Source organism: Bubalus kerabau, chromosome 16 (assembly GCF_029407905.1).
Source record: "Bubalus kerabau isolate K-KA32 ecotype Philippines breed swamp buffalo chromosome 16, PCC_UOA_SB_1v2, whole genome shotgun sequence".
NCBI lineage: Eukaryota > Metazoa > Chordata > Mammalia > Artiodactyla > Bovidae > Bubalus > Bubalus kerabau.
In genome coordinates this window covers 65,029,927-65,042,437 of record NC_073639.1, presented here as the reverse complement: position 1 = coordinate 65,042,437, position 12,511 = coordinate 65,029,927, and the positions used below count along the sequence as shown (strand labels likewise).

The window sequence follows — 12,511 nt, the reverse complement described above, 5'->3', positions numbered from 1 at the left end:
GAGCAGGACAGAGTTGGGGGGTGGAGAGCTGGAATTGGGTGAGAAGTGTGGTCAGGAGCCGGGAGGAAGGGAGAGGTGGGGAGTCGGGGACCGGAGGGAGAGAGAGGACAGAGAGAAAATGGAAATGCAACAGGAAGGCAGAGTTGGAGAGGCACACACATGCAGAGAGAAAGGGAGGAGAAACAACAACCACACAGCGAGAGCCCAGAAGGTTGGCCAGAGGAGAAGGAGAGGGAAGCATGGGGCCAGGGAAAGAGAGAGACAGGCAGACATTTAGAATCACAGAGATGGACACATATAGAGAGATGGAGACTGAGACTCTGGCGGCTCTGCTCAGGGCAGGGAGATGGGGAGAAGGAGGAAGAAGGAATCTGGAGCTGGAGACAGAGGAGAAAGGAAAGCAGCAGGAGAGGGCAGAGGCTGGGCATGAGGAAGGAGGAAGGAAGCTGAGCAGGCGGCCGAGAGTGGAGAAGCGAGAGCAGCTGGGGATTCCAGGAGGGCTCTGCCTTGACCTGGGCTGAGCATCCTGCCTCTCTGCCTCAGTTTCCCCACCCACACACTGAGGGGCTGGGTTGAATGCCTTGTACCCACTCCCTCCTGTGCTGCTGGCTGGTTGAAAAAAGGGGAGAAGAGAAGGTTTTGGTGGGGGAGAGGCGGGGGTCACAAAACGGGTGTGACATTTCCTATTCTAAGGCTAGGACTGGGATAAAAATGTGACCGCAGCTTCACAGTTGCAACCTGCCTGTGGTCGCACTAAGCTGTGGCTCTCCATGCACTGGGCCAGGGATGAAGGAAAAGTCTGGAACGAAGGAAAGAGAGAGGAGGCAAGAAGGTGGGTTTGGGATGAAAGGGGGAACGGGAAGCTGGAACTGGCTGGTGTCTGGAAGCCCAAGGGGCGAGTCCTGCCCTTCCCGCCTCTGTCTCCACTCACTCTGTTCCCTCTGCCTATTTTTCTGCCTCTGTTGGGAACTTCCTCCTTTTCTTTCTTTCTGGGCCACCTGGACTCAGCCTCAAAGTCCAGCCCCAATACACTTCCTCTCTGAAACTATCCACCACCTCCCATCCCTCTTTCCCCTGAGCCTGGGAGCAGTCAGAGGAAGGTGAGGCTGGGGGAAATCCTGGAAGGCTTCCCAAAGGTGGTGAGGTCTGGAAGTCAGTTTCAAATGAGACCTTGACTCCCAAACTTCAGTCAGGTACCCTCTTTGGAGCTTATACCCCACCTGCCTATGCCCACATTTAGTTAACAATGCCAAGGAAAAAAATTAGAAAAATTTGGAACTCTAAATATCTGGGTATAATACAGTGGGGAGTGAAAATCCAGTAGCCCTTGATAGGCTTGTTCATGTGCTTTCTTGTAGGAATTTCTCTTCCTTTGTGACTCATGGACATTAAACACATGTGTTTGGGCACTGCCTATAATTCCTGGATGTAGGAAGACAGGGACCAGCATCTGGTGGCCCCAGATGGAAGCCTGGGCCAAGGCAGGAGGTGGGAGAGGGTGTGGGTGTAGAGAGGACGGGTGGGTGGGGCAGGCAGATCTGAGAGGGCCTTTAAAATCAGAGGAGAAGGGTGGGCTTCCTTTGGGAGGCAATAGGGAGCCAGAGAAGGTTAGGATAGGCAGGCAAAAGCCTGTGGTTCCAGGTTACCAGGAGGCCCGGGTGCGGGTGCTGGGAGTCTCCCGTGGGCCACGTCTCTGTTGCTGGCCTGCCCTGTACACCTGTCAGTGCTCTATACCCACTGTCACCTCCATCGTTCTCCTGTTTCTGTCACTCTCTGTGCCCCGTTTTCTTTCAAGTGCCCTTCTGTCTGTCTGTCTTTTAAAATCACCATTAGGACTTCCCTGGTGGACCAGTAGTTGGGACTCCACGCACGTCCATTGCAGGGGGCACAGGTTAAATCTGTCGTGGAACTGAGATTCCCGCATGCCATGTGGTGTGGCCCAAAAAAAAAAAATTTAAAAATCACTGTCATTTTCCCTCTGGCTTGCCCCTCCCCCACCAGGCAGGCTGCCCCCTCCTCGCTGCCCACCTCTTTCCCCCTCCCTCTCTCCTTTGTCTCCCAACTCTGTTGTCTCTACCAAGCTCTCTCCCCAGTGTCTCTCTGCATCTGCCTGTCTCTGAGTCTGTGCCTTTCTGACTCAGTGCCTCTCAGGCTTTGTGTGTCTTCCTCTCTTCCTCTCCTCTGCCCCAAAAGACCCAAAAGGGTGTCCCATCCCACTCAGGGGCTGTCATCCTTCAGTGCCCCCCCACCCCCACCCAAACAAAGCATCTCTCACACTTGTGCACCCAGACTGCAACGGGTACCCACGGCTCACGTATCCCCGCCCCATCTTGGCCACCTGTCCTGAGGATTTGCCCTGTCTTCCTTTGGGTATAATTAAGCTTGGCCTTGGGGCTTCCCAGGTGGCACTGGGGTAGTAAAGAACCTCCCTGCCAATGCCAAAGATGTAAGAGATGCAGGTTCAATCCCCGGGAAGAGGGCATGCCAACCTACTCCAGGATTCTTGCCTGGAGAATCCCATGGACAGAGGAGCCTGGTGGGCTACAGTCCACAGGGTTCCAAAGAGTCGGACACCACTGAAGTGACTTAGCACGCACAAACTCCTCCCTGACCAGCTGCAAGCCCAGGGCAGAGCACACAGTAGGTCTTCAGGAGTTGTTTGAGGAATCTTTCTCTGGCTGTTTCCCGCTCCTGTGTGGATATATCCCCCCAAGAAACTCACCCTCCCCCGGGGCAGAGGAGAGAGGGAAACACACCCCACTAGTCCTCCACGTTCCCCCCTCACACTTTCTTGGCAGTTTTCCTGTCGCGGGCTGTCTTCCTTCCCATCCATCATTTCCTCTTTTCCACTGCCTCCTCCAGTCCCACACCCCCATCACTCTTGCTCAAGCGAGCTGAGAGCTGCCCAGCTCTGCCTCCTTCGGGTGCCCTCCCCAACCTCCATCTCCACTGGCCCCAAAGCAACCAGCTTCCCCTCCCAGCAGCATCCATCAGGGAGTCTCCATGATGGGGAGGGAGGTGTTTGGAGAACTGAGATTGGAAATGATTACAAGACATGCTTAGAGCTCAGTTAATCGCCCAGAAGCCACACAGATACAGGCTTCACCTGACCCTCCTCTCCCCAACACTCAGCCACACGCCCCAGGCTGCAGTGACAAGTGGAGGGCAGAATTGTCTTCTGAGATTTCCCAATACCAGCCAATACCAATGGGAGCCCCAACACCAGCCTTTAAGAAGGAGACTCAAAAGTCCTATCATGGTATGACATTGTAAGCATTTATCCATGTTTAGATCTTTAAAAAGCAATTTCTAAAACTCTAACACAGAATGATTCAAACCACGACATGACAACAGAACAGACTAGAAAGAAATAAACCACAATATTAACAGTGAATGTCCCTGAGTGGCAGGACTCTGGGTAAGACATGTATTTTCTTTCTCCTTTTCTGAATTTTCCAAATGTTTCTTAATGAACATCCTCAAATTAATTGTTTTCAAAAGGCTGCGTTCATCCATGAGTGTGTACATACATTTAACACATGGTACACTGATTTAACAGTGCTATTTGCAAAGTACTTGATTTTCACGTTTAAATTTTATTTATTTTTTTGAGTAGGTAATACATACACATGGTTTATAATTCAAAACGAACCAGAAAAGGTACAGAGTGCAACCTCTATCTTGGTCCTCGCCACCCCTGGCCACCTGGCTCCACTTCCTGGACAGAAAGACTAGCACCTGTTCTTGTGTATGCTTCTCAACACAGCATCACATTAGGAATTTTTTTGAACTTTTTTTATATTGGAGTATAGCCGATTAACAATGTTGTGCCACTTTCAGGCGAAGAGCAAAGGGACTCAGCCATACATACACATGCATCCCTTCTCCCCCAAACTCCCTCCCATCCAGGCTGCTACATAACATTGAGCGGAGTTCCCTGTGTTGTACAGTAGGTCCTTGTTATCCATCTTATTAACTATAGCAGTGCAGACACACACTTTTAAGAAGAGAGATGAAGCAATGATTTCTTCTGTTGTTGTTCAGTCACTCCGTCGTGTCCAACTCTTTGTGACCCCATGGACTGCAGCACGCCAGGCTTCCTATCCCTTCACCATCTTCCACAGCTTGCTCAGACTCATGTCCATTGAGTCGGTGATGCCATCCAACCATCTGATCCTCTGTCGTCCCCTTCTCCTCCTGCCTTCAATCTTTCCCAACATTAGGGTCTTTTCCAATGAGTCAGCTCTACACATCAGGTGGCCAAAGTATGGGAACCTCAGCTTCAGTATCAGTCCTTCCAATGAATATTCAGGGTTGATTTCCTTTAGGATGGACTGGTTTGATCTCCTTGCAGTCCAAGGGACTCTCAAGAGTCTTCAACACCACAGTTCATGAGCATCAGTTCTTCGGTGCTCAGATTCAGTATCAGTCCTTCCAATGAATATTCAGGGTTGATTTCCTTTAGGATGGACTGGTTTGATCTCCTTGCAGTCCAAGGGACTCTCAAGAGTCTTCTCCAACACCACAGTTCATGAGCATCAGTTCTTCGGTGCTCAGATTTCTTTAGCATCACTCAATTTTCCTTCCTGCTTCAGGATGACTCAGTCCTGGACCAAAGGCTGAAATTTCCCCAACCTGGGCAAAGTGGTCTCTCAGACTCTTGAATGAACTGTTCTAGAATCCTGCCTGTCAACCCACCTGGCTTCTCAAGACATCAAGGACCCCAAGAACCCCTCGCCATTCCCCTTTTCAAACACTCTGTTATTCCTGACTACATAAGCAATCCTTCAAAGAAAACATCGTAGAAACATGGAGCATAGAATGTCCTCTGTCATCCTACCCTCAGACATAACCAAAGGGAATGCTTTTGGCTAATATTCTGGCAGCTTCTTATTTTTTTAAGGTGTGTATTTTTAAAAAGTAGGTTGGAGAGGGGGTGGATTTCCTAGAAGTCCAATGGTTAGAACTACTCCAAGTTTCCAGTGCAGGGGGTGTGGGTTCGATCCCTGGCTGGGGAACTAAGATCCCACATGCTGTGTGGAGCGGCCAAAAAATAAAACACGGAGCTGGACTGAGCAGTGTGTTGACATTTTCCATTTTTTAACTTAATTTATCTGCCCACCTCAGCACAGAGAGATCTTTCTCATTAAGAAGATCATTTTCGAGAGGTATTCTGGCTGAAAGAAGGGAAACCCTTTGAGGTCCAACGGCTTTTGTTTTTGCGGGACCTGGGACTGGATGAGGTCTAGATGGGTGATGTCAGCCAAGCAAGGTGACCCAAGGTTTCCCTGATGCTTTTCCTGGAAGGCAGGAGACTCCAAGGTGCCCAGAGAGGAGCAGTGCCCCCTGCCAAGTAGGAAACAGACTTTGCTAGAAACGATGAAGGGCTGCCTTGCTCTAACCCAGTGCCCGTGGTCCAGGCAGTGGGGCCCTGTGAAGCCTCCTCTCTCAGTTTCCAGCCGTGTCTCTCCTCTGCAGACGGAGTCAGGCAGACTGGCAGGTGGAGATGATGGAGGTGGTGGTGGCAGGTCTGGGGAGAGCTGGGAGGGGTGAGTGCAGAGAGGGAGGTAATTAGGAACCAGGCGGTATCACAAATCTCCCAGCCGTGCTGACACCCGCCGAGAGTGATCACACACTTGGAGTCAGCCCAGACAAGTGTGAAAGCCCTTCACTCCATCTCGAAGGGAAGAAACAGGAAGGGGAAGATGAGGGCTAGGGGAGCCATATGACAGCCCCACCCCCCAGCTCTCCCTCCAAGACTGCCCTGAGGTCATCCTCACACTCCCCCTCCCTCAGCCCTGACCTGGGGCAGGGAGCTGTGACTCAGAGGTGTGGAAGGGCAGCCGCAAACCCTGCAAGACGAGGGAAAGGTCCTGGAAGCATGTGCCCCGAAGAAGGAAGGTGAGGAAGGACTCTATCATGACACCCAATCAAGGCCAAGTCCTCAGCCAACTCCAACTGCCTCTCATCGGGAGAGGCAAAACATGATTCCTGTGTTTGAAAAATTGGTCCCCAAGGAAAGGGGAAATTGACACGGGTTGAAAGGAGCCTGTGTACCAGAAATGAGACATGCGCTATTGATATTTCTCAACCATCTTGCCATTTGCTCAGCAAAGAAATGGAGGCTCAGAGAGGCTGGGTCCTTGGCCTGAGGGCAAGAGCTATGAAGTGGTAGAGATGAGATCTGCCTATTTTGGAAGTCCAAGCTTCCATCACACCATTTCCCTGTCTCCCTGAGAAAGAAGAAGTGAAGGCTCTCTCTATAAGGGATAGTGCTTAGAGGTACAAGGGTTTCAGAGGCCGGGAGATGGGTAAGTGGCCCTCCGAATTCCAAAAAGATAAACAGGAACAAAATCTCTCCTCCACTCCCCAACACCCACTGGGGCTAGCTTTGGCTCTGCTGAGTCTTTGGGGTCAAGGATTCTGGTTCTAAGGGAATTACAGAACTTGTGGGGGGTGGGGGTGTCTTCTTTCTCTGGTTGCAGCAATTTCTCACCTGGGGAGCTGCTTGCAGGAGCATCCTTTATTGGTCACGGCACAAGGCCTGTGGTTGAATCAGGTTTGCAAGTTCATTCTCTTCTCAGCTGGGTCTGTAAGGAGTGGAAAAGTGGGAAGGTGGGGTCATCAATGGAAGGTCCCCAAGGTTAGGCTAAGACTTCACTAAGGATCTGTAGTGATAGCCTCTCTCCAGCCTCCTCTCCTATCGCTCCCCCACCCCTCACCATTTTTCACTCTGCTCCCAGAATATCTCCTGACTTGTAGCCTCTGCTCCCGCTGTTCCCTCTGCCTGGAACACACTGAGTTTTAGATCTCTGCTTGACTGTCTTCTACCCTACACTGAACACTTAACTCCAAGGTCACCTCTCCTAGAAGACTATCCCTGGCCAAAGTCGCCTCCTGTGATTCTCTTTTCCTATAGCTGCTGCTAAGTCACTTCAGTCGTGTCCGACTCTGTGCGACCCCATAGACGGCAGCCCACTAGGCTCCTCTGTCCCTGGGATTCTCCAGGCAAGAACACTGGAGTGGGTTGCCATTTCCTTCTCCAATGCATGAAAGTGAAAAGTGAAAATGAAGTTGCTCAGTCGTCCCCGACTCTTAGCGACACCAGGGACTGCAGCCTACCAGGCTCCTCCGTCCATGGGATTTTCCAGGCAAGAGTACTGGCGTGGGGTGCCATTGCCTTCTCCGTTTCCTATAGCACTTGATGCTAAACTCTATAAACAAATTAACAGAAGGCAGCAGCAGTCGGGGAAAGGAGAGCCCTGCATATATCTGTGACTATGAGGATGTATACGTGTGCACGTGTAACTGTGAATGACCACATGTGTGTGTATCCTTGAGTCTAGCCATGCATGTGAACGCGCTTGTGAATTTGTATGTGATCTCTGAGCACCTATGTGTCTCTGTGAGCATCTAATAGAGTGTACATGTGCGCCTGAATGTATGCATATACATCTTTGCATATGTGATCGTGTACGTGTGTGGTTCTGTACATGGAAATATAAATGAATGGATGAGACAGATGCATACATATTTGTGCATCTGTGTAATACCTCATTCACATACACACACGTGGATCAGAATGTGTACGAGCGTATACGTATTTATGATTGTGTGCACTTAAGTGTCTGCAAGGAGATCAAACCAGTCCATCCTAAAGGAAATCAACCCTGAATATTCATTGGAAGGACTGATGCTGAAACTGCAGCTCCAACAGTTTGGCCACCTGATGCAAAGAGCTGACTCATTGGAAAAGACCCTGATGCTGGGAAAGATTGAAGGCAGGAGGAGAAGGGGACGAAAGAGGATGAGATCGTTGGATGGCGTCACCGACTCGATGGACATGAGTCTGAGCAAGCTGTGGGAGATGGTGAAGGACAGGGATGCCTGGCGTGCTGCAGAATATGGGGTCACAAAGAGTCAGACACGACTGAGTGGCTGAACAACAACAAGTGTCCACACTGTTCCAGAGATGTGTGTCTGAGCGGCCCTCCCGCTCTCCTTTTGTTTCACCTCCTCTATCTCCCACTGTCCTCCCGCCTCCACTCTTCTTCCTCCTCTTGCCCAGGTGCTCAGGCCTAAGAATGACCACTTCAGGTGGCCCTCCCTGCTTCTCTGGCTTCGGGCATTCCCAGCAGGTGGGAAGCAGCTCAGAAGGGGATCTCAGCAGGTGAAAAATCCAGCTCCAGCCCCCACGGAGCCCCAGTGAGAAAGGAATTCCCTGCAGGCCCTTCCCTAATCCCCCATCAGATCCCTCCCCCACTTACCTCTAGCATCTCCTGGAACAAAGGACCTTTTTTTTCTGTTCTGTACTCATGGGTGGTCCCATTCCTGGCAGCTGGGTGGGGGCTGGGAGTGACTGCAGAGTTGCGGGGGAGGGCAGTTGGGCAACCTCTACTGGCCTCAGTTTCCCCTGAGAAACAGAAGACACTACAGAAGGGTCAGCAGGCAAAACTGTACTGCCCAGATGGTTCAGTTTTATCACTCTCTTTACTTACCCATCTCAGGCAGTGTTTACTGAGAACCTGCTACGTGCCAGGCTCCCTATTACGGACTGGAAACCCAGAGAAGAACAAAAGGCATCTCTCTATCTTGAGGAGTCCATGGTGGAAGTAGAGGTGGTGGGGGGGAACCACAGAGAACCACAGAGATCAGTAGACTCCTGGATGGAACAGGGTTGTACCAGAAGGCAGGTGGAGGATCTAAAACCTTTGCACAGCTCCACTTCACCTGCTTAACTGAAGTCTACATTCCTTAGCGTGGCATTCAAGGCCCCCTTCAATAAGGTGTCCTGCATGTGCAGCTGTGTGAGAGAGAAGTGGACCTCAGAGTGGAGTTTTGGTGACTAGAGATGTCAGGGAGGAGCCTTCTGAAAGACAGGCCAAGGCTTAAGAGCGTGGCAGCTGGACCTTGCAGCCCGATTGGTCCACAGCCGTTGGTTTTGGGGTGGTGAGGGGCTGTGACTGATTCCATATATTGATATTTGTGCACTGGCAGGAGGTGCTCCAGTTGACCAAGTGCCTGCCCTCCATCACCTTTTCCTCTGAATCCCAATGAGGCTGTTGCTATGATGCTCATTTGGCATGTAAAGAGATGGAAGAAACAGGAAAAAGTGGCGACTCATCCTGAGTCTGCACGGGGCCCAGTCCTTGCCTCCCTGCGAGGGGAAACACTTGGGAAACACCTTGAAACCCCCATGCCGAAAGGTATCTTGGAGTTAGCAGACTCCTGTTTTGTTTATACCTGCTTCTGTTTTGACTTTTTCATTAAACAGCTGTTCCCTTATGTCACCTTTAGGAACACTTATCTTCCTATGAGTTCCAACATTTACCTGGCCACCCATCCATCCACTCCATCTACCTATTCACCATTCCTACATGTCCTCTACACCATTCCTACACCTCATGCTTCATCTATCCATTCACCTGCCTATCCACCTCCTCATGCATCCATCTCCTCACCCTTCCACCCAGCCACAAATATCTTAACCTATTCACCCATTTACCCACTACCCACCCCTTCATTTAGTCACCAATCCATCTATCCATCCTCCATCTACCCACCCACTCATATCTTTGTTGTTGTTTTAGTAAGTCCATGGGGTCACAAAAAAGAAGATTCCATCCCTATAACCATCTACACTGGAAAGACTGATGCTGAAGTTGAAACTCCAATACTTTGGCCACCTGATGCAAAGAACCGACTCATTTGAAAAGATCCTGATGCTAGGAAAGACTGAGGGCAGGAGCAGAAGGGGACGCAGAGGATGATATGGTTGGATGGCATCACTGACTCAATGGACATGAGTTTGAGTAAACTCCAGGAGTTGGTGATGGACACGGAAGCCTGGTGTGCTGCAGTCCATGGGGTGGCAAAGAGTTGGACACAACTGAGCGACTGAACTGACTGAATGCTCTCCTATCCATTCAGTTACTCATCCTTTACCAAACCATTCCACTCATCTACCACATACCCACCAGGGAATCTTCCTATCCATCCACATTCTCACTTACCCACCAATCTACCCATCCACTCACCTACCATTATCCAGCCTCACCCACTCACTTATTTTTATACTATTGCTCCATTAACACACTGATCTGTCTTCATGTCCACTCATCTACCCAGCCATTTGGTCACCCCATGCTCGTCTACTCATCCATTATTCCACCCATTCACCTATGTTAACCACTGCTTTATTCATCCACCACCATCTACCTATCCATTCACCTACCCATTTATCCAGTGTTCCACACACATCCATCCAATTACCAACCCACCCTAGACTATCCACCCATCCATCTACCTACCTATTTGACCAACCAGTCAACCATCCCTCCAGATACCCAAACAGACCACCTTCTGAGCAATCCATTCATCCAGCCACCTACTCATGCACCCATCCATCACTCCCGGACACAGATTCCAGGTGGGCTTAATGGAGCCATTGCATCAGACTTGTAGAGTTTATCCTGGGACATTCCAGTGACCACCCACCTGCCTAGGCCTGCAGGAACTGGAGGCGGAGATGATGGTGATGGGAGTAACTTAAATGCAATCTTCTCCAGGGTGTAACGATCAGCTGGAAACTCTTCCAGGCTCAGCGCTAATAATTTTGGAAACTGAAGGAAATGGGAGATGGAGACAGAAACCTGGGGAAGGAGGGGGTGGCGGTGGTGGTAGTGGAGAAGACTAGTAGGAAAGAGACTAGTGAGCTAACTGAAAAGGGGATGAGAGGGGCTTCCCTGGGGGTCCAGTGGTTAAGACCCCACACTCCCAGTGCACGGGGCACAGGTGCGATCCCTGGTAGGGGAATTAATAAGAGCCCACTTGCCAAGTGGCAGGGCCAAAAATGAAAGGAAAAAAAAATTAAAAGGAGAAGAGAAAGAAATAGAAGTTTATAGAGAAATAGAGTGGAAAAACACAAAGGGCAGGGGGGTGGGGGGTGGAATGAAAGAAAGACAAATAGAAAGGCACAATACTTGTAGCGGCGAGGAGGAGGACGAGAAAGCCTGGAGAAAGCGGGGTGGCAGGGGCGCGAGGGTCGTGAGTGTCCCCGCTCTGGCCCTCCCCTCCCTCTCCTGAACTCCCGGAAGCCCATCCCGGGATGGATCCAGAAACCACAAAGCCCGCGGAGAGCGCTGCGCTCCAGGCGCACCGGAAGGGCGGCTGCGTGGAGTCTGCCGGCTGCACCATCAATTAGGCGATCACTGGGCCCGGCGAGCCGCAGCGTCTGTGGAAATTACCTTTTAATTTCTTAATTACACTGTCCTTACCTGCAGCTCAACCCGCCTCCGAGCGGTGCACGGGGAGCTGATTTTCTTGAACCACTCTCCAGGTGCCATAAATTAGGACGCCGATCGCCTGTGAGCGCGCGGGAGAACGCCACCGCCTCCGCGCACGCGCACAGCCTATGGGATAGTTGTATTTCTTTCTGCACCCTCGGGTAGCTTCTGCTAAGGCGCTCCCTTCACCCCGCTTCATTGCTACCAGGAGACCCCAAACCGGTTCCAGGGGCATGGTTACCTGGGCTCCCATAGACCCGAATGCCAAGCCCGGCCCCTGCTGGGCACTAGCTGTGCTACGCCGGGTGAACCTCAGTTTCCCCATGTGTCACATGGAAATAAAAATAGCATCTATTTGTAGAGCTTGTGAGGCTTAAAAGAGATAAGCACAAGATCCCAAAGTGCTGTCAAAATGTGAGCTAGTTTTCACTCATTTGTTTAGTGAGTATTTATTGAGTGGCTACTATGGATCAGGAGTTCCTGAAGGCCCTGCCTAGACAGCATATTAAAAAGCAGAGACATTACTTTGCCAACAAAGGTCTGTCTAGTCAAAGCTATGGTTTTTCCAGTAGTCATGTATAGATGTGAGAACTGGACTATAAAGAAAGCTGAGTGCTGAAGAATTGATGCTTTTGAACTATGGTGTTGGAGAAGACTCTTGAGAGTCCCTTGGACTTTAAGAAGATCCAACCAGTTCATGCTAAAGGAAATCAGTCCTGAATATTCATTGGAAGGACTGATGCTGAAGCTGAAACTCCAATACTTTGGCCACCTGATGCGAATAACTGGCTCATTTAAAAAGACCCTGATGCTGGGAAAGATTGAAGGCAGGAGAAGGGGATGACAGAGGATGAGACTGTTGGATGGCATCACCGACTCAAAGGACATGACTTTGAGTAAACTCCGGGAGTTGGTGATGGACAGGAAGGTCTGGCGTGCTGCAGTCCATGGGGTTGCAGAGAGTTGGACACGACTAAGCGACTGAACTGAACTGAAGGGCCTGCAGACACAGATGAACAAAACACAGTGTCTGTTGTCCTGGCGGGCACAGTGCTTGTGGATGATGATGGTGATGATGGTGATGGTGATGATGGTGGTGATGGTGGTGATGGTGATGATGATTCTCCTATGCTCAAGGGATTTGTGAGAGCCATGCTGCAGATGCATGCCTGGAGAGGAGGTGATGATGGGGAGGCAAATGAGGACTTAGGGTGGAGGAGTTGTCA

At 50.6% G+C, this 12,511-nt stretch overlaps 1 long non-coding RNA gene across 5 annotated transcripts; it reads right to left on the bottom strand.

The window, feature by feature from the left end:
- Positions 1–3,276: 3,276 nt before the first annotated feature.
- Positions 3,277–11,881, bottom strand: LOC129629481 (uncharacterized). Of its 5 annotated transcripts, XR_008703237.1 has the most exons (5): positions 10,498–11,220; positions 8,499–8,803; positions 8,268–8,413; positions 6,497–6,590; positions 3,277–5,540 (listed from the first exon to the last, which is right to left on the bottom strand). It is a non-coding gene; the product is annotated as an uncharacterized LOC129629481 (long non-coding RNA). The 5 variants fall into 5 exon arrangements; XR_008703239.1 differs by lacking the exons at positions 8,499–8,803; positions 10,498–11,220 and adding an exon at positions 11,277–11,881; XR_008703235.1 differs by lacking the exons at positions 8,499–8,803; positions 10,498–11,220 and adding an exon at positions 11,277–11,880 and having other exon boundaries at positions 8,268–8,430.
- Positions 11,882–12,511: the final 630 nt, after the last annotated feature.